This window comes from Octodon degus, unplaced genomic scaffold (assembly GCF_000260255.1).
Source record: "Octodon degus isolate 3935 unplaced genomic scaffold, OctDeg1.0 scaffold00108, whole genome shotgun sequence".
NCBI lineage: Eukaryota > Metazoa > Chordata > Mammalia > Rodentia > Octodontidae > Octodon > Octodon degus.
The window spans coordinates 4,083,127-4,097,852 of record NW_004524684.1 but is presented as its reverse complement, the minus strand read 5'-3'; the positions used below and the strand labels follow the sequence as shown (position 1 = coordinate 4,097,852).

General features: G+C 47.0%; 1 protein-coding gene across 1 annotated transcript in view; it reads right to left on the bottom strand.

Annotated features, from left to right (window-relative positions):
• Nucleotides 1-14,726, bottom strand: part of Gnai1 (G protein subunit alpha i1) — an 80,737-nt gene that overhangs the window by 33,942 nt on the left and 32,069 nt on the right. The window lies entirely within an intron of this gene.

Sequence of the window (14,726 nt, the reverse complement as noted above, 5' to 3'; positions counted from 1 at the left end):
CACACACACACACACCCTGGAAGCACGTGGTCTTCCCACTGAGACATAGCCATTCCTGCTTCCTCTCTCACCGGGCGATGGCTCCACCACTGCACCAGGCCCCTGTCCCCCCCGCTCACCCATCCACTGCTACTCCAAGGATGGGCAGCTACCTAGTGCCAGGCACACAGCCCGCAGGCCCAAGGTGGACTGCACTGATGTCAGCTACTCATTACTGGCGAGACTGCATGCTCAACCTCCAGACCTCAGATGCTTCCTCTGACCTCTTTCTTCCTGTCCCTAGCGACAGACACACAATATAGGGTGTTCTTAGAAGCTGACTGGAAAACTCCAGGGAGAAATCAGCCTAGCCTTTCCTTGTGGTTTGATATTCAAGAAACCTTCCCAAGACGCGCTGACATGAAATTCAACAATAAGCACTGAACAGACAACGCAAGCATTCTTCATTCTCCCAGCCTTGGGCCTGCCGGTCATCTGCCAACAAACGCCACTTCAGGATAAACAGCCCATTATCTGCTCTCACAGTGGCATAGAGGCCACAACAGCAGGCATCGTGCCATCCCCCTGTGCTGAGTCCCCCTGTGTTGAGCGCAGCACACCATGCTGCTCGCCTCCGTGCTCAGCGACACCGACGCCAGGCACAGTAGGCTTCTATGAGGGTCCCCGGGTCCCCACCACCAGGACGGCAGCTTTCAGCCCTGAGCAAGGAACACGGGGTACAGGGAAGAGGCTGCAGACCCCGTGAGCAAGACGTCCAAGGCAGAGAGAGGAGGACAGGGTGCAGCAGAGAATTCTAAACTGGCTCCCCTTGAACTTTCAGTGATTTTTCTGCCTCAGCCTCTCCAATACTGGGATTAGGCACGTACCACCATGCTTGACCGGGAATTTCCACACTTTAGAAAGAGATTAGAAAGCTTTTCCAATGTTCCTGATGTTTCCTTAAGTTCGAACTCAGTTGACATTTCTTAAAGTAACTGAGACCATGGGACACTTGGCTCATTTTGCAAGGTAAACATCTTTCAGAGCTTAGTCATTTATATAATTAGATTTCACTTCTTACTTCTATGCTGAGCAGCTCCTACAGGAAAATTAGAAATGCTCCTGAGGGCGCGTCCCCATTCATTCTGCAGCAGTGCTGTCCTCTCTACAGAAGGGAGAGGGAGAGGTGGCAGGGGGAGAGGCGGCAGGGGGAGAGGCGGCAGGGGGAGAGGCGGCAGGGGGAGAGGCGGCAGGGGGCCTCCCCGCAGCACCACTCAGGAACAGGAAAGGTGCTGGGGCAGCTTCCAAGAGGAAGAGGATCCACGAACAAAGGTGTCAGCTGGGGAAAGTCAGAGTGCAGGCCGCTGCAGTCACAAGGCCTGTCAACAGGCCAGTGACCTGCGGGAGACTTTGGAGCTGAGAGCGTGGTCTGTGCGCCTGGAAGGCAGAAGGTGAAGAGGCAGTGTGAGCTGAGGGAAAGCGAGACATGCGAGGTGGCACGTGACCATGTCACAGAGGCTGGAGGGCTGCGGGGCAGAGAGGGACACAAGGAAGGCGGGGAGCGGAGGGAAAATGAAAACCCGGAGCAAGTCAAGGAGCTACCAGTGGGACCCTAATACTTGAGAAGAATTCCATAGTTTAGTGCTAGTAAGATGACAGCCAAGTGGGGCTCCTCTCCTGGTCTGATGGAAGGGCAACATGGAACATTTAAAGTTTTAACTGCTAGCGAGTTTACAAACAAAACGAGCTGGGTGTGGTGGTGCTCATCTGTCATCTAATGCTGAGGGTGGCGGGACAAGAAAGCCACAAGTTCGAGTTCTGTCTGGGCAACCGAGCACCCCTGTGTCTCATAATTCAAATTAAAAAGAGCTGGGTGCTGCTCATGGGCCAAGCACCAGGTCTGAGCCCCAGCACTGCAAAAGAAAATCAAATCAAACAGCACCCTGAGTTCATAAAATAAATGCCCTTCTTTCTAGTTTTTTTTTTTTTTTTTTTTTTTTTTTAAGAAAACTCTTCCTGCAATCTGCATAGGGTCTCGGTGCCGTTCGTTGTGCCTGGCACCAGGCCTAGGGCCAGGCGGGACACACAGGCATCATCGGCCATGCGCAAGGAGATCTGTTCTCACAGTCACAGTTCTCACAGTCACAGCAGGAACTGCTGACACCACTACTCTCCTCTCAGAAAATCCTAGTGATGAATGCAGGATCAGCAATTTCAAAAGTTTACATTCAACAAAACTAAACAGTGTACAATGCACCTGTCTCCTGCCAGCATGGAGGCCTGGGCCTTCTCTCCAGACCTGGGAATCACCCCGGCAGGACAGAGCAGCAGAGAAGATAGCCTCACTCCCGCCTCTTCCTCCTGCTGGTTGCCCCCTCATCCCTAGGGGCCAGGCTTCGGCCCCCACAGATGCTCACTTTTGTATCCCTGGGCCGTAGATACACAGAAGAAGTCTGAGGCCATGGGGCCCTCCCATCACCGGGCTTCCTTAGGCTGTCTTGGAAGCCTGGCTGCGCTGGGTCGCTCGCCCGGCTGTGTTTGGGGTGAGGGGACTCCGTCTACAGTCTCTGCCCAGACAGCCCGAGACACCCCTGGCTGCACCCTGGGGCTGAATATTGACCCAGTGATAACATGTTTTCTTTCTCTACTATACGTTTTCTTTCTCTACTACCTTTGTGAAGGAGATTTCTCACTGGGAGAAAATTTTGTTTTTAACTGTAATTTCCCAACAGGGGAAATAATCTACAATCTTTTCTACTTAGCTGTAAGAAGTTCCAAACATTTTAAAAACACAAGATATACCTAACATTTTGGGACCTGGAAATAATTTATAAACACCAAAATCTAGATTTGCAATGTAATCCACTGTCCCCAGTTTTCTCTCCCTATAAAACTGCTTCTGCAGACACTCATGCAGGAGGTAGCAAGCATATGGAAAAGAAGAAGCAAAACTTAGGTAGGCAGGTCAGAAGGAAACCCTAAGAAAAACTCGTTCTCTGAAGAACACAACTTCCGGGCCCCAGTCAGTCACCCAAGGTGATCCTGTCATCACTTTGTGGGGAAATTTAGATTCCTTTCTTTCTGGACCTTTGCACCCAAAACTACTCTGAAATACTGTCCTGGAAGTCCCTAAACTGGCTTAATGAAAGTGAAACACAGGAACCTGATGCTGAGACTAAAGGGGCAGCTTGAGAGAGCACAGAGGAATTTGAAATTATCTTTCTAAAAAGTACGGGGCCCACACAGGGGCTTGCAGCCTCTGGCGGTGGGCCCTGTTTCCCGGGGTTTCCACCCCTCAAGAGAGGCATACGGGTTCCCATTCCAAGAATTTCTCTCCTCAGGGCCTGCACCCTCGCTCTTGGAGTCCACAAAAATAAAGCCCTTCTCCTGCCGTGTCCTGACGTGTCCCGAAACTCTTGTTCTGAACAGGACTCCACAGGCCTGCAGTCCCACTGGGTGATACTGGAGTCAGGAGGCCTATCGCAGCCTTGGTAGTCTGCATGGGCCCTGCCAGGTGACAACACTAATAACACGATGAGGGAGGAATGCACGTGAAGGAAGTGAAACTGGCAAAGTGGGTGTGCCCCACACGCTCCCTGGTCACCATGGCATTTCTCCCACTAGCCACCATATGGAATAGACCTGAGTGTCTGCAACCGGAAAAGTAGATAAAGAAAATACACTATGGATGCATGTGTGCGGAAAAATCCACATGCAAAACGGAACGCTTCTCAGCCTCGAGCAGCTGGCAGTCTGGTCATGTGGGGCAGGATGCGTAAACCCGGAAGACAATGCGCCAAGGGAAATAAGCCGGGCACGGGTATCGCACGGTCTCACTCAGCTGTGCAAGCTAAAGATGTGGAGCTCACAGACGCGGACAGTGACCTACAGCTCTGGGGCCTTGGGGTAGGAAGGCGAAGGTGGAATTATTCGCCAGAGGATACAAACTTCCATTCAATAAGGTGGGCAAGTTCTTTAGTCCACTGTACAGCATGGTGCCTGCAGACGAGACGAGACCAGCTCTGTGCACATCCTAAGTCTGGAATGCTGGCATTTAGGACCAGGACAGTATTAAGTGACCTAGACCCAAGTGAGTTCAGACTAACCCGGGGCAGGTAGTATGACTTTAATTCTCTTGAGCTAATGAGGGACCGGCAAAGGAACAGCCAGGGGAGGATACATGGTAATCACAGCGCCCTGCGCAAAGGAGGTAGCGTGGTGCGGGAGCCAGGCGTGGGAAGGCCAGCTGCACAAGACACAGGCGGTGGGAAATCCTGGCGAACAAGTGCGCTTCACCACGCCTAATATGGGTATATATTAAATCAGTACTATTTTACTATTTAAATTTACTTATTTACTGGTACCTGGGGTTGAACTCAGGATTTTGTGTGCTTGTCACGCAGACACCTATGCTGCTGAGCTATCTCCTTGGCCTCAATAAATACATTTCATTTACTTTTTATTATTTTTTAAAGAAAATACAAAATGGTAAAAGAAAAAAAACTACAAGTGATGCAGAACTCCATGAAACAAAATAATACAAATTTGGCAATGGCAGTTGTATTAGAAAATATTATCCTCAAATTAATTGCTTACATTACTAGATAAAAATTCAAAATTAGGAGAAAAAAGAAGAAAAAGCTTAAGCATTAACTGCTTCTTTCACTAGACCAGCAGAAATCAGCAGTAAAATTATCCAAGATATCCTGTATACATACATAAATATATATTCTTCCTTGTTTTGTCCTTTGCCTCATCCCAGTTTTTCCTTCCCATTTAACAGATTCTTTCCCTTTCACAGTTATTTCTATTGTGGGGGGCTGGGGCGATGGCTCAGTGGCATCAGCACTTGTCTGGTAAGCACAAGGTCCTGAGTTTGATCCCTGGTAAATAAATAAATGGATTTTGCTGACACAATCTATTTTACCTTTCAGATTTTATTTATTCTTTCAGGTTCTTACACTAGTGAGACAATATGATATTTGCACATGCTGGTCTGATTTATTGCACTTACGAATATGGTCTCGAGTTGATCCATTTACCTATAAAAGCCTGAAGTTTATGTTTTTTATGGCTGAATAATACTCCATTGTGTAAAAATACCACATCGTTTTTAACCATTCCTGAGTTGATTAGCAGTTGGGATGTTTCCAAGACTTAGCCATAACAAATTGTGCTGCTATAAACATGGGCATACATATATCATTGTGGTACGATAATTGCCGTTCTTTTGGAAAAAAATACGTAGGAGGAGAATAGCTGGCTTGCATGGGACCTCCAGGCCTAGTGTTCTGAGGAAGCTCCATATTGATTTCCTTCGTGGTTGTACCAGTCTGTTCCCCCACCAACAGTGGAGGACTTTGTGCTAATGTTTGTTTTGTTTGCTAGCTCCTGTAAGACTGTCAGGCATAAGGAATTTTATTCCCTGGATGACTTAGGTAATTATGACAAGAATTTAGAACAGCCCCAGGGCAGGAAGCATGGCTTTATCCTGTGCTGCATCTCCTGCAGTCTGAAGGCTCTTGCATTCACTAAGCTGTTTGCTGCCAACGACTGCGAAATAATTAGCCAAGACAACTCTCAGTGCTTCCTGTTCCAGAGCTTCAAGTCTCCGTGGGCCTCCAGCCAACTGTGCTGTCCACCACGTTTTCAAGAGTATCTGTGTAGAACAGAGCTTTGGAAATGAGGAGTAATGGATTCTACTGAGCATTGGGAAGATCTACTCTCCAGCATAATAAACCTGACCTGTCCCACGAACAAAGGCCAGGCAGGATCACTCTGGGCCCCAAGAGAAGATACAGGACCCTACGTGCCACTGTCCTCTGCCGTAACACAGTACTGCTTGCACAGCCATCACCTGTGTCCCTCCTGTGTCAACATGAGGACATGGTGGTCACACCCCACGTTACCGTCAGGAACTGGGGCCTGGATGTAATGCAGGACGGCACTGCAGTCCAGATGACGAGCCCCGCTGCACAGTGGCAGGGAGGTGGCTAGAAATGCACGTTCACAGGCCCTCGCCTGGCAGGGCCTAGCAGTGTGCATCTCCAAAATCTCCCAAGGTGATTGTGAAGCAAGCAAAAGAGTTTAGCAGCTGACTGGCTATTGGAAGCAACACTTTTTAAAATAAATTATTCATTTGATACAGGATCTCGTTATGCAGTTCAGAGTCAGGGTGATCCTCCTGTCTCAGCCTCCCAGTGATGGAATTACCAGCATGCACCACCAGGCCTGGTTTCAGAACCAGCATAGCGCACATGGGGTCCTGGGGCTGGCACGGCATGCAGGATCAGGGATCAAACTTGGGTCCTTGTGTTGGCAGGCAGGAAGGCAGGCGCTTAGACCTTACATTTTCCCTCTTCCCTGAAACAATGAGACAAGCAGCACCATTCCACACTCCTGCAAATAGTTTGGTAAAAGGCACCTATATTTTTGATCTATTGATCTGTTTTGATCTGTTGATCAAACCCAGGTCCCTGTCTGCCTCAGCAGGCATTTTAATCCATTGAGCTATCTGGCTGTCCCTAAGTTTGTTTATTTATTTATTTATTTATTTAGTATTTAGTACAAGGTCTAGAGCAAGTCACTACACAGATCAGATTCTTAGTGATTCTCCTGTTTTCAGCCTCCCAAGCTCTGGGATTATAGGCGTATGCCACCACGCCCGGTCTTGAAGCCATTTCTATACACTTTTTATACACTGGTACATTAAAATCACTGGTCTATCTTGAACTTAAAATAGATTCTTTACTCAGGTTTGTTTTAGGAACTGACTCAATGAATAATGGAGAATTGACTGTTGACGTATTTTATTATATTACTCAACATATCGCTGGTATGACTGAAAAAAGATAATGTTTATTTTTTAAATGTGTTCCCATAATGGAGACATTTCCACTAATTCCCCTCAAGGTGTTCTCACTCACATCAGGTGCAGACATCCCACCATTCTTCTCACTTTCTGCAGTAGCTCTGGAGGTCCTCTTTCATGACAGCGTCTTTATTTGCTGTTGTGGTTGCCTCAAGCGTTCTGAATTGATTTGAAATTTCCAGAACTCACTATCATCTGGACTGTGGGAAGAGCTGAAGGCACGGATGCCCGACCCGCGGGGTAAGGCGGGCGAGGCACCAGACCCAGGAGCTTAGGAGTCCGCCTTTTCGTGGGCGGCACTCAGGAGCAGGAGTCACCGTGCTTTGACCACACTTCATAAGGACACTCAGGAAAGAAGACTTCTAGAATCTCTCTGGAAAACGACTAGAACTGTGGGAAAAGTCTGCTCGAAGCAAGAAGGCGTTGCTCGAAGGAGATTAATGGCACTAGAGTGACTTACAAAATGTAATGAGGTCGGGGAGATGGCTCAGTGGAATATGCGCTTCCCTGGCAAGCACAAGGGCCTGAGTTCAATCCCCAGTACTGAAAAAAAACCATAATAATAATAATAACATTTTTAATATTGCCCACAATATCATCAGAGAAGGTCTTCAACACTGCAATGTGGGGAGAAGTTTTCTTATTTTTTATTTTTTATTTTTCCCTCGAAAGCTAACATTTTGTTACTGGCACATCCACTCTGAGCTGGTACCTGGGACAGAAAGGCTAACTCTGGGATAGCTCAGGCGGCAGTCGCAAGCGCTTCCCTCAAGTGCCTCCTGCTGACCTGCGGACAGTCTCCGCTGCGCACACGAGCAGAGCCAGGTATGCTGAAGGCTCAGAATTTAATAAAAATAGTGACTTTTTCTGCCTTTGTTTCGTAAATCACACACGCAACACAGTGAAAAATATAGTAACAGCAGTACAATTTAGTATAACCGACTTGATTTGTGCTACAAGTTGGCATTTTGGCCCAGTTTTGCTTTGGTGTCATGAGGACGGGCAACAGCTCCACAACCAGGCAGGCGCCATCTTGGTGCCGCTAGGAAAATGGCCTCAAGGGCCATTCTCAGGGGCTCGCGGCAAACACTGATGACTTGGTGTCTTTGTCACACACTTGGAACAAGCTATTTTCATGACCATGAAGTGCCCAGGACACAAACCTGTATGAGCCGAGGCAGGGAAGGAACAGGGGGAGTGCGTTGGCTGCAAGGAGAAAGGGGAGAGAGAAGTGAGGAAGGAGGGAGGAAAGCAGGCAGGCTCTGTGAAGAGTGAGAGGGGCGGTAAGCGCATATTTCCATGCCCCTGGGAGTGGGGTTCTAGTACAGGGTGGTGGAAGAACTGGGAGCTTGTGGCGGCGCTGTCAGCCTCCTCCCCGTCTTGCACTGTGGAGAGAACCTGAGGCTGGCTGTGGCCCAGCAGCCCCAGCACACTCCTGCCAAGCTCGAGCAGTCTCCAGCGCCACACAACAAGCACAGCAGTGGTCAGCAGCATAACTGTCCAGCTGGAGTCCACTTCTCACTCTCTCCTGTGGCCAGGTAACGGCCACCTCATCCCCCAGTTCCACCAAGGCCACGTCAGTCATCTGAATACGCAAGTGAAGCTGTGGGTCCTGTCTCTAGGAGAACAGGTGAGCTGTGCACTTGCCCTGGCCATGCCCGGGGGCAGTGGGGCAGAAGGAAGGAGCCTGATGCCCCCGGCCTGTGAGGTGGGACACGCCTGCACTATCCCACCTTGCATGTCTCACGCAGAAGATATCAGTGCTCTGTTTACGGCATGGTCAAGTTAGGTTTCTTTGATACAAGAGCTTGATATTTATTTTAATAATTGACTAAATTTAGCCAGGTTTGGTGGGACATGCCTGTAACCCTGGCACTCTGGGAAGCTGAGGCAGGAGAACTGCAAAGCTGAGGCCAGCTTGCACAGCTTATTGACATAGTGAAGCCCTGTCTATAAATTTCAAAATTAAAGTAAAAATCCTGGAGATACACCTCAGTGCAAAGGTCTCATGCTCATTCTTGCTGCGACACACAGAGAAAAAGTTGGCAAAATGTAAGTAAAAAACATGCAAATGTATAGCAATATAAACAAGTTCTAAAACCTACACACACACACACACACACACACACACACACAATATATATATATAATAAAGAGCAAGCTACAGAATAAGGAAAACACTCATAATGAACATCATTAATTATGATCTATCATCAATTGCAAGGAAAATAACCCAACCTAAACAAGGTGCTGGGGCTGCAGAATTCTGGGGGACACAGGGATCATGTGCATCGTGGGGGCACACCCTGGGCTCCAAGTCAGTGGCCTCACGCACAAGGTGCCAGGCACTACTCCAGGCACCAGAGATAAGGAACCACGCTAAAGGGACAGCCAGGACGTCTCCAAACAACTCACGGAGGAAGAGCAAGGAAAGCATTTTAAAAATCTTCCAGAGCTACACATATAGCCATGCACCAGAAGAGAAACCCTAAAAAATATGCTTTTATTCCACAGGCAATTTCCAAGTTTTACACTGTATGTAAGACTGAATCAAAATTATGTAATTTATTTAGAAAAATTCAGTCACATCTCTCTCAAGATTAAAGTTGAACAAAATCATCATTGCCAAGCTCATTGCATCTACCCACCTCCCCCTCACTCTTGCTCACAGATCTCACCCTTGTCCCAGCGGCTCACTCTACAGAGTCCCACAAGCAACCCTACTTCCGTCACCCTCCCCAGTAGAAACCTTTCTGTCCTGGACCACAAAAGCAGGAGCCACATTTAGACTGACAGGTATCTGGCTCAGTTTCCTGAAGCAAAGCACCTCCCACTTTCAAGGACTGGTCCCTGAGTATGCAAGGCCCAGTGTGGCAGGTAGGGGCCATGACCACAGACCTTCCAGCTCCGGCAAGGTCTGGGCTGGGAGCCTCAACCAGGCTGGAAGGAGGCCAGGAGTCACAGCACAAAGGGGTCCACTGTGAAGTCAGGGCACCCCATGAGCCCATGGCCTTTGGATCCACAGAGACAGAGCACAGGCCACAGAGGGCCCACAGTGTCCTTGGGGGAGCAAACCTGGACCCCTGTCTTCTGGAGTACAATGGCAAGCAACGGAGGTGTGATCCCAACACCACACGTGTGCGTGCTGGTTTAAATGCTCACACTGGGCGAAGCCGTAAGCAAACATTTTGTAAAGCTTGAACACCATGCAGTTCCTCCTGATTGATCAGCCGGAGGAAGCCTGACTTTAGGTTCCATTAAAATAATTCTTCACCTCTGCATCTTAGCAGTATTAATCAGCACCTGTAACTGTCACAAATCACATTTACATCCCAGGTTTCTAAGCAAACTCAGAATAAGACATGAACAGCAAGCACTTCCACTCCGCCACAATGACCATCCACCCATCCACGTGGCTGCACCTCAACTGTGTAGCACATCCTTTCCCTCCCAGCTGCGCAGGAGCCTACAGGCTACAAGTAGTGGAAGCACTCGAGGGAGTGGGGTGGCCGAGTCCTCCGCAGAGCACCCCAATGGCCCCTGAACTTTCACTCCATCTCCAAGGCCGGCACTTGGTCTCCTGCCTTGCTTGCTGCAGTAAGGCTGGGAAACAATCACCAGCTAAGGGGACGAGGAGGGGCCTGGACACAAGAGCTGCTGCCTTACCCAGGCCCTTCTCGTCTTTCTGTCCTGGGTCCCACCTCGGATTTCTTAAATTAAATACTGTGCAATTCATCATATAGGAAATGAAAGAGTCAGAATTCTGCTGGCCTGTTTACTCTGCTTTTCTTCCTGGAAGCTAACTTGAACGCCTTCCAAAAAAAGGCAAGAAAATGCTACTGAATGAGGTAACAATGACATAACTGTCACGCAGGGGAAGAACGGAACTTGGAAATCTGGAAGGAGTCTTCATTCAGATTGCTTTGTGGTATCTTGAAATTCTCGCTTGAAAAATACAGAAACTTGAGAAAAGGAGACCATTTTGGATATGGAAAAGAAAGGACAACTCTAAATGATAATCAGCAAAATAAACTATAGAAAAGAGAACGTCGACCCCACATTACAAGACTGCTTCGTGAACCCTACACGTACATGTCTCCAAATAATACGAAATACACAAGGTATTTGCAAAACGCTTCGAGGAGCAGTTTTCATCTTATTTTTAGCATTTCCCGGAGACAGGCTGTATTTGACAGGTGAATTCTGATGCCAGGGCAATTTTCTCCCTGCACATCAATTCAAGACTTAATTACCTCCATTTCCTCACAGAACTATTTTTCTAAAATGCTTTAAATCTGTATCAACTTTTCAGTGTGCAATAGCAAGTTACTAAAGTATTCTAGGTTGGGGCCACTGCCTTTCAGCCTCATCTCTCTCCCATGTCTCCAGCCGTTCTCTTACGATAGAAATCTTCAGAGTATCTGTCCATCTCCCCACACAACCAGCACTGTTGCACCTTATGTAAGGATGGCCTTAGACAATGAAGCCAACAGTGAGAAGGGTGTAGATCTCTTTTTCTCTAAACTCCATCCACACCACAAGGACAGCCACATGAAGAAACAATCATAGTATCTACGCATCTCCTTATGTGCCAACCATCCTGCAGGCCCAAAGCCAGCCACCCGGGGCAAAACTAACAGCAACGGAGTTGTGGCCCCTGTTTACATGGGGTGGGAGGAAGAATGGGAGCCCAAAATATGTGTCAGAGCCTGTGGTGACAAAAGGGACTGATTAACATGCATAGACAGACTCTTTAAAATACCCAAAACTGCTATTAATAGACTTCTACGATTAGTTTAGATAGTGATTGGCTGCAAGGATGATACTAAATTAAAGGAAAACAAGGAATGAACACAAAGGACTAGAAAAAAGTTGCCTACAAGTATTTAAAAAAATCGAAGTTCAAGAACTACTGCCTATTAATCTCACTGCTTTTCTAACATGCCCTGTAAAACCATTTTCTAGAAAAGACATAGATAAAGCTACCTGCAGGAAGTGGTGGAGGGAACTACATACCATTTCTTTTGAAGGGAAGGGAAGGGTAGGAAGAGTATTTTGATGGAAAAAAAAAACAAAAACAAAAACAAAAGAATGATAAGCGTGATGAATAGCGTAAGAGCCCCGAGATAGAGGAAGTTATTCCCTGAAATGTTCAGGAGACACAAATTCAGGTCAACAACTCAGTTACACAGAAGCACATTTGACTCTGGAAAAGCAATAATGTATTAATAAGATGATGCCAGAAACTATAAAACTATATCATCTGTCAACAGGATTAAAGCCTCCCACCGGTAATCTATTATGGGAAGTACACATCCAATTCTGCTAGATGTCACTTCCCATCAATTTCTAAATTAGCAAGAGAAGGGGCACTCCCAGATTACACCCCTGGAAATTATTAACATTGTCTGTCTCTCCTGATTCCTGCAATTGTGTTCAAGTGTAAGTTCTGTGTAAACATCAATAAAAGACATCTAAGTTGTGAGCTCACACGTTCTCACCATCTCAGTTCTGCTCCGGGTCAAAGTCCTGCTGCTCTTCCTGACCAGCCACCCTAACTGGACAACAGCGAGTTTTATCATTAGAAGCAGCGGGCTGGATTTAAGGAGGGCCCCAAACTCCCTGTGCGCTGCTCAGAGACCTGACATCCAAAGAGAACACAGGCAGAGTTCCTGATAGCCAATTAATCAGTGTTTTTCTCTGTTGGAAAACAGGGGATTCCTTTTTTTCGCATAAAGATAAGTATTTCATCCAATCACTCAAGATTGGCTAGAACGTGGTAATAGGTTGTCAAATATTGGCCCAGATTAGAAAAGGGTTATGTAGGCAAAAAGACTTCACACCATAAATTATGTAGAATCTGATGATCTATCAGGGAAGAATTTACTTGGTCTTGATTTAAGAACATTTTAGTTTCTAGTTCTACCAGCTGCTCTGGGACGACAGAAACAAAAGCAAACCCTGCAACTGTCATATGGATTTTCTTTCCTAAAATGGCCTTACTAAAGTCATAGTACATTTACTGTGGAATATGGTTAGAGCGAAGCTAAATGTGAAATCCGTGTAGCTCAGAACTAAGGAAATAGGCCAGATACATCCCACTGATTCATGTTCCTTAATAGATCTAAACGCCAGGTCAGCACTTCCCCTGGGAGGCAGCAAGCTTCAGCTGCAAGAAACTACAACGTGCAGTTTATACTGATCCTGCGTCACAGTTTAGGGTGATCCTGTATTACATGCAGTTAATGGTAATCGTACGCCACACTGTTGAGTCTGTCTGCAATTCTGTTTCCCATGGAATCACGCAGACCCTGGCGGACTCTCCAATCCTTGCTCAGGAAGATGAAGCCTCTTCCGTCGGGACCACGTCCCACTTCTCTTCCTGCTAGGCAGCACTCCTCACTACGAAGTTTGGGTTTTGTTTGCGTTGCTTTTCTAAGACAGGGTCTCGCTATGTAGCTCAGGCTGGCTGCCAATTTGCTAAGTAGCCTCAGCTGGAATCAAACTCACTGCCCTCCTGCTGAGCCTTCCTAGTATGGGATTACAGGCGGGCACAGGGCACCACGTCGGCCTTCTCATCGTAATCCTGTATCATACAGCTTAGTGCGTGCTTTACTCAGGAATCTATCTAGAGGACAGTGATGCAGGTTGATCAGTGAGACACAACGGTTAAAAGATGAGAAAGCCAGGAAAAGGATATGGCTCAAATAACTGATGAAAACTTAAAATATGAAAGTGTTAATGTTGAAGAATAAAACTGAATGTATAACACCAAGTAGAAAACATGCTTGATACACTGCCTGCCACACCAGCCCTGCCCCGGGCTCACTGAGCCGGCCACCGAGGCCAGGAAGAGAAAGAAGCATGTGGATAATGGGAAAAGAAAGTAGAAAAAGCTGCATGTGGCAAGGGGATTAAAATGCTGAAGGAGTAAGAAAGCTAAGTGCACATGTGACAATTCTATTCAGTGCTTTTCTTTTATCGTTCGTACAAGTTTGCAGTGCCTACAAATTTCATTCCTCGCAGGAACCAGTACAAATAACTAACACATCTTAATTAAGTTTTTTCCTCACATTTCCCTCCACTCTCTCTCCATCTCATGATTTCTACTATTTGTTATTTTGCATTTTCATCATATTTTTGGATTGAAAAGTTCAAAAGCCAGTACTTTAGGTATTTACATACAAACGAATAAAAGCTGGAACCTTTCCTTATAATGTATGCAAAAGTAACTAAAATAAACCCCAGGGGCCGGCCAAATAGCTCAGCAGATTAAAGCATCTGCAAGCAGGCGCAGGGGCAAAGGTCTGATCTCCAGGCCTGCTGTGCCGACCCCGCCCTCAGGGTGTGCTGAAACTGCAATTGAGACTGCCTGGTGGTGGCGTGCACCTGTAATCCCAGCTCCAGGGAGGCTGTAAACAGGCGGATCACTACGAGTCCTGTCTAGTAGTGAGATCCTGAACACCCTGTAGACCCTAACCTAAAATACTAAATAAATAAATAAATAAATAAACCGTAGATCCACATATAACAGGTAAAATTTATAAAACTCTAGGGGAAAGCGCCGACAATAGTTGGTTTAGTACAAATTTCTTGGACATGATAAAAAAAAAAAAACACTACTGATGAAAGAAAAAAATAATAAATTAGACATCAAAATATGCAACTTGGGTCGGTGAGATAGCTTAGCGGACTGAAGAGTCTGCTTAGGCAAGCTCAGGGACCATGGTTCATCCCCGGCACCACATGCTACGCCAGCCCACCGCCAGGGCTGGCTGAGGTGACCCCAGAGTCTGGGAGCCTGTAATCCCAGCACTGGGGAGGCTGAAAACGGGAAGAGCAGCAGGAGTCCGAGCTGCATAGTGAGGCTCTGCAA